Here is a 7,256-nt window from a genome sequence, read left to right as displayed (position 1 = left end):
GAAGAATTGATGTATTTGAGTCATGGTGTTAGAGAAGAGCCTTAAATATACCATGGACTGCCAAAAACCAAATCTGTTCTTGGAAGAAGTACAGTCAGAATGCACCTTAAAAGTGAAGATGGCAAGACTTTGCCTCATGTACTTTGGACATGTTATCAGGAGGGTCCAATCCCTGGAGAAGGATGTCATGCTTAGAAAGTAGGGGTCATTGAACAAGAGGAAGATTCTCAGTGAGATAGATTGACACATTGGCTCAATGAGCAAAGGTCTCAAACAGCCATGATTGTGAGAATGTTGAGTACCAGCAAGTGTTTCACTTTGTTTGGCATAGGGTCCCTGTGAGTCAGAACTGATGTTGATAGCACCTAACAACAACATTCACACACATAAGCACACACATATAGATGCTTGTTGTTGTTGTTGTTAGGTGCCATCGAGTCAATACCAACTCACAGCGACCTTATGCACAGCAGAATGAAACACTGCCCGATCCTGGGCCAACCTCAATACTGTTGCCACGCTTGAGTCCATTGATGCTGCCACTTGGCTAATCCATCTCGTTGGGGGTCTTCCTCTTTTTTTTCTGACCCTAGATGCTTAGAGAGGTTTTAAAGAACTAGCTCATGTGATCTGGGGACTGGTGTTGCAGTTTTGAATCTGGGATTTTTAGGATAGATTGGATGTCTAGAAACTAGGCCAGAGTTGACATTGTAGTTTTAATTTTTTTTCTCTGGAAGCTTGTGTTTCCTCTTAAAGTCTTCAACTGCTTGGATGAGGTCCACCCATATTATCTTGTTGTTAAGTGCAGTCAAGTAGGTTCCAACTCATAGCAACCCTGTATAGGGTTTCTAAGGAGCAGCTGGTGAGTTTGAGCCTCTGATCTTGCAGTTCAAAGAGACTTTGAAGTCCAGCTTATTAACCCACAGAGCCACACCAGGACTCCCCATATCATCAAGGGTAATATAATTAAAAGCAACTAATTTCAGATATTAGACTCCTGGTGTGGGGCTATCAAATAAGCACTGGGCTATAAACCACAAGGTCAGAGGTTCCAACCCACCAGCTGATCCTCTGAAACCCTATACAGGGTCGCTAAGAGTTTGACTTGACTTGAAAGCACTTAGTAAAAGCACTTATTACCCACATCTACAAAATACTGTCACATCAACACCTGGATTTATGTTTGGTTAAATAATCTAGGCAAGTTGGCACATAAAATTTACAATCAGACCTGATATCCACCAAATCCCAGTGTAAAATCAGATTCCTGTGACAGAGAATCCTGTTGTCGCCTAAATAATATCTTCACACACTGTTGTTGTTATGTGTTGTGGAGTCGGTTCCGACTCATAGCGACCCTGTACAGGGTTTCTGAGGCTGTAAATCTTTACGGGAGCAGAAAGCCTCATCTTTCTCCCATGGAACAGCTAGTGGTTTTGAACTGCTGACCTTGAGATTCGCAGCCCGATTTGTAACCATTACGCTACCAGAGCTCTTCACACACTATACTCTACCATCTCTCTTGTTCCAGGGCTCCCTTGGAATCTACTGTAAGCAGAGTTAAGTTAGGAAAGTGTTGGCCTTTGTGTGTATGTCTGTGTGAGATTTCCAATAACTATTATGTTAATTTTCACAAAAGATTTTCTGGATAGAAAATATAAAATAAAAATAGATACATAAGGCTAAATTGTAAGGTAGCTTAGTAACTGTTACACAACAGTGGGAGAACAAGCACATTTACTAATCTTCCCAATTGAATTCATATTCTAACAGGAGAATTGTGTTTTCTAGAAAGGACAGTATAAACAAAGCATCTTTACTTTGCCTTTCTCAGCTGAATTTGGCTAAAATAGCATTTCAAGCTTCTTCATTCTTTCAGGTACTCAAGGTTTTCTCCAAGGCACTATTTATTTCTAGTAAGGTTTTCTGTGCCCTCTAGCGGTTGTTTTGTTTCTGGCATTAAAATCAAAGGAAAGTACAATTAAGGAGCAAAATTTTGCCAAAGGGAGGAGAAAGAGAATGTGCATTTTGAGTCCCTGGGTGGATCAAATGTTTGAGAGCTCAGGTACCAAACAAAAGTAATGTTCCATTCCACCCTAAGGTACCTTAGAAGCCAGGCCTGCTGATCCATTTTTAAAACGTTACAGCCATTGACAATCCTCTGGACTGTACTCAAGGCAACTGAGTTTGGATTTATGATTTATTTACTGTGCACAAAGCATTGTATTCAAAATGGGTTGTGAAGAACTTTTACTGAGAGAGGGGAATCTAGGCCCCTCACCTTCAGTTCCACAAAGACACATTTGAATCTCCCCTTTAGTTTTTTAGCATACTCATATCTCTTCGCCTTCACTCCCAAACATTGAGTTGCTTGAAATATTGCCTTGTTTAGGGTGTATTTTCTACTTTATTGTAATCATTTGTTCTTTGGGTTTGAAAGTGAACAGAGCTAAGGCTATTTCGGGCTTTGAATTCTGGCTCCTGGAATATGAAGCTTCAAAATTCACTCCTCTGAGAAATGGGAAATTAACTTTGTAATACTGGGTTTAAAAAACAAACAAACTTTTTATTATGAATTGAATGAAGGTTTACTGAGAAGATCATCAGTTTTACATTCATCAAATCATAAATTTTGCTTCATTACAATGATTTCAATCCCCTCCATGGGCCAACAGCTAACAGTATGCACCTCTATTCATTTCCCCCCAGTGCCTCCCACTCTCCTCATCTTTCCCTTTTGTGGATTGCCTATCCTGTCACCCATGTTAACATGTGTCTGTCTTCTAAACCATGAATAATTTTCTTTCTCCCCTCCTCCTGTACCATCATAGATTTCTTTTTCTTAACTTTTTTATTGTGAATTGAGTGAAGGTTTATATACAAGATCATCAGCTCTACACTCAGCAAACCATACACCTTGTCCCTTCTCAATGATTAACAATCCCCTCCCCACAGCAACATTGATCCCACTTCTTCCCTGCGGCTCCCCATTTACAGCTTATATTTCACAAATGACCAAGCTAAAAATATTTGATGGACACTTACAAATCCTTATATCTATTCATTTAAATGTGCAAAGGGCACATCCTTCAGCCAGCCTCCTACCCGCTGGCACAAGGGCTGTGTAATATTTTAAGGCCACCAAGTAGATCCACTTGGCATCTTTGAGCCCCTTCTTCCTATGGAAAACAGGCTGTACCCTATATACGGGATTTTCAGAAATCCAAGGTGATCTGAGAACTATGTTCTGCAAAGGGACAGCTGTAGCTGCGTGGTCAGATGCAGATTTATTTGGTTGCAGCTGCCAGCCCCTCATTGTGCCTGCTGTAAGTGTTGATCCCTAGTAATTATTGGAAGTGACACCAACTCTTCTTAATTAACCCCTTTGACGTAAACAGAAGGTGTGCTTCCGCCCTGATTTCCCCCAGGGGACGAAGTGTTGGAACGGAGCGCCTTTGGAATAAAAAGATTTCATCACTTTATTCTCTCTCATTTCCCACCACCCTCAAAGGATGAATAGGAGAAGTTGAATTTGTTAAAAACTGCTATTTCACGTGAATCTAAGAGGCTATCTAATCCTTTACTTACACATTCATGGAAGAGAGGAGTGGTTCTAAATACAGAGGCTAAAGAAGGCAGCAGGACAATACCACTAAAGCCAGCTTTTCCAGAAGTCATAAAGAATAACGAGAAAAAATGATCACCTCTATCATTCTGAGGTCCCGCCAAACTGTTTCCCAAAATGGCGGTGCTTGTGTATCACCGAGTTGGTTCCCACCCATAGCGACCCTGTATGGACTTTAAATCATTGTTGTTGTTAAGAACTGTCGAGTCTGTTCAGACTCATAATGGCTCTATCTAGGTTTCCAAGGAGCAGCTGGTGGGTTTGAACTGTAGACCTTCCGGTTCAAAGTTCAGTGCTGATCCTCCAGTGCCACACCAGTTCTGAAATGCCTGTAGCACCTGGTATTCCCAGGCGGTCTCCCATCCAAGTAGAAACCAGGCTTAGCTTCTGAGAGCAGACAGGATTGGGTGCATTCAGGGTGGTATGGTCTGGGCAGAGAAAGCCTCATCTTTCTCCCATGGAGCAATTAGTAGATTAGAACTGCTGACCTTGTAGTTTGTAGGCTAATGCAATGGACCTCAAGGTCAGTGTGAATGAACTACAAGGTCGGCAGTTCAAAACTACCAGCCACTCCTCAGAATCCCTGTACAGGGCTGCTATGAGTAGGAACAACTAGACAGCACTTAACAACAACAACAACACTCAGGGCTCCTTTTTCCAAAGTGGATGTGTAAATACTCTTTTCTAATAGAACTGTGGACTGCTGCAAACAGTTAGCAGCTTGGTTAATAACTGAAACACTGGATGTTTGAGTGTGCCCAAAGGCACTATGAGGAGCCTTGCTTATAGAGTGCTGTGGGCTAGGCATTGGGTTACTAATTGTAGGTGGGAAGTTCAAATCCACCATCCACTCACAGGAGAAAGAGGAGGCTGCTCCCTTAGAGATTTATAGTCTTGGAGACCCAAAGGAGCAATTCTACTCTATCCTAAAGGGTTATTGTGAGCCAGAGTCCACTGGAGGGCAGTGGATTGGGTTTAAAAATCCTGTTGCTCTACTCCCAGAAATCAACTATTGAAAACCTATGGAATAGACTCTGGTACACATGGAGTTGCCATGAGTTGGAAATGAATCCACCGAGTTAGTGGAACTTGTGTTTGAACCCACTGTCTGAGAGATTGGGCTACATGACATTCTCACGGATGTTGGCTCCTACCCCACCTTGAGGCATTTTCCAGTCTGATGGTCATGAAATGGCATCACATTAGAATTCAGTTTTTCATTTCCATCAATTCTAATGTGTTTGAGCAGATTACACATAGACAAAGAAAGAAAGAGAGAGAGTCATAGTATGGCACTGTTGGATAAGCACTGGGCTGCTAACTACAAGGATGGTGGTTCAAACTCACCAGTCAATCCTCGGAACTGCTATACAGGGTCGCTTAGAGGCAGAACAGACTCCAAGACATTTAATAACAACCACGAGCATATAGATATAGAGAGATATAGATATATGCAAACAATGTGGTTGAGGGTATACATATGTATGTTATTATACATATATATATAAACAATGTGTTCAAGTATATATATATATGTTGTGTTTATTCATATACATAAACAATGAGTGATTATAATATATATTGTTTTTGGAGCTCTGGTAGCTTAGTGGTTATGAGTCAGGCTGATAACTGCAAGGACAGCAGTTCGAAACTACTGGCTGCTCCACAGGAAAAAGATGAAACTTTCTGCTCCTGTAACAGTTTCAAGCCTCGTAAAACCCTATACAGGGTCACTATGAGTCCAAACACACCTCCACCACCACCACCATATATAAATAATGTGTTTGAGTACATGTTTGTTGTTGTTGGGTGCCATCGAGTCAGTACCGACTCATAGCAAGCTTATGCACAGCAATATGAAACACTGCCCGATCCTGGGCCAACCTCACTATTGTTGTCACGCTTGAGCCCATTGATGCTGCCACTTAACCAATCCATCTCGCTGGGGGTCTTCCTCTTTTTCTCTGACCCTCCACCTTACCAAACATGAGTTCGTTCTCCAGCTAATGGCTTCTCATGACAGTATGAGAGACAAAGGTTGGCCATCCTGGCCTCGAAAAAGAACTCTGGCTATACTTCTTCCAACATAGATCTGTTTGTTCTTTTGGCAGCCCATGGCACTTTCAATATTCTCCTCCAACACCATAACTCAAATGTATCAATTCTTCTACGATCTTCCTTATTCACTGTCCATCTTTCGCATTCATATGAAGTTATTGAAAATACTATGGCTTGGGTCAGGCGCATGTGTCATCTACATATCACAGGTTGTTAATGAGTTTTCCTCCAATCCTAATGCTGTTCATAGAACGCAGCTTTTCGTATTATTTGCTCCGCATACAGGTTGAATAAGTATGGTGAAAGAATACAACCATGTCATACACCTTTCTTAATTTTAAACCATTCAGCGTTCCCATGTTCTCTTCTAACAACTGCCTCTTGGTCCAGGTACAGATTCCTTATGAGCACAATTAAGTGTTCCAGAATACTCATACTTTGCAATATTGTCCATAGCTTGTCATCATCCACACAATCGAAAGACTTTGCATAGTCAATAAAGCACAGGTAAACATATTTCTGATATTCTCTGTTTTCAGCCAAGATCTATTGGATATCAGCAATGATATCCCTCATTCCACAGTCTCTTCTGAATCCAGCTTGAACCTCTGGAAGTTCTATGTCAGTGTATGCTTGCAGCCATTTCTCTATTACCTTTACTAAAACTTTAGTCATGTGGGATATCAAAGATATTGCAAAGATTTCTGCATTTCATTGGGTCACCTCTCTTTGGAATGGGCACAAATACAGATCTCTTCCAATCAGTCAGCCAGATAGTTGTCTTCCAAACATCTTGGCATAGATGAGTTATTGCCTCCTGTGCCAAATCACTTTCTTGAAAGATTTCAATTTTTATTCCATCAAATCCTGCTGCCTTGTTCTTTGCCAATTCCTTCATTGCACCTTGGATTTCTTCCTTCAGTATCATTGGCTCTTGATCATATGCTACCTCTTGAAACAGTTGAATATCATCCTTTCCTTTCGGTACAGTGACTCTGAGTATTCCTTCCATCTTCTTTTGATGCTTTCTGCATCATTCAATAATTTGCACAGAGAATCCTTCAATTTTCAAAGTCAAGACTTGAATTTTTTCTTCAGTTCCCCTAGCTTGAGAAATGCTGAGCGTGTTCTTCCTTTTTGGTTTTCTGACTCCAGATCTTGGCACATTTTGTTGTAATAATTGGCTTTATCTTCTCGAGCTGATCTTTGAGATTTTCTGTTCAGCTCTTGGACCTCCTCATTTCTTCCATTTGCTTTAGCTTCTCTGTGCTGGAGAGCAAGTTTTAGTGTCTCTTCTGACATCCATTTTCACCTTTTCCTTCTTTCTTGTCTTCTTAATGACTTTTTGCTTTCTTCATATATGATGTTCTTGATGTCATCCCACAACTCTTCTGGTCTTCAGTCTTTAGTGTTTAATGGATCAAATCTGACGGTGTTTCTCTGCTATTCCTAAGGTTTTCAGTGACTAAATATTCAGAAGTAATTTGTCACTTCTTCTACCTAGTCAGTCTCGTCTGGAAGCTCATCTGAAACCTGTCCACCATGGGTGACCCTGCTGGTATTTAAAATACCA

Source organism: Chrysochloris asiatica, unplaced genomic scaffold, assembly GCF_000296735.1.
Source record: "Chrysochloris asiatica unplaced genomic scaffold, ChrAsi1.0 scaffold00005, whole genome shotgun sequence".
In the NCBI taxonomy this organism is placed as follows: domain Eukaryota; kingdom Metazoa; phylum Chordata; class Mammalia; order Afrosoricida; family Chrysochloridae; genus Chrysochloris; species Chrysochloris asiatica.
Note: the sequence above shows the minus strand (reverse complement) of the source record.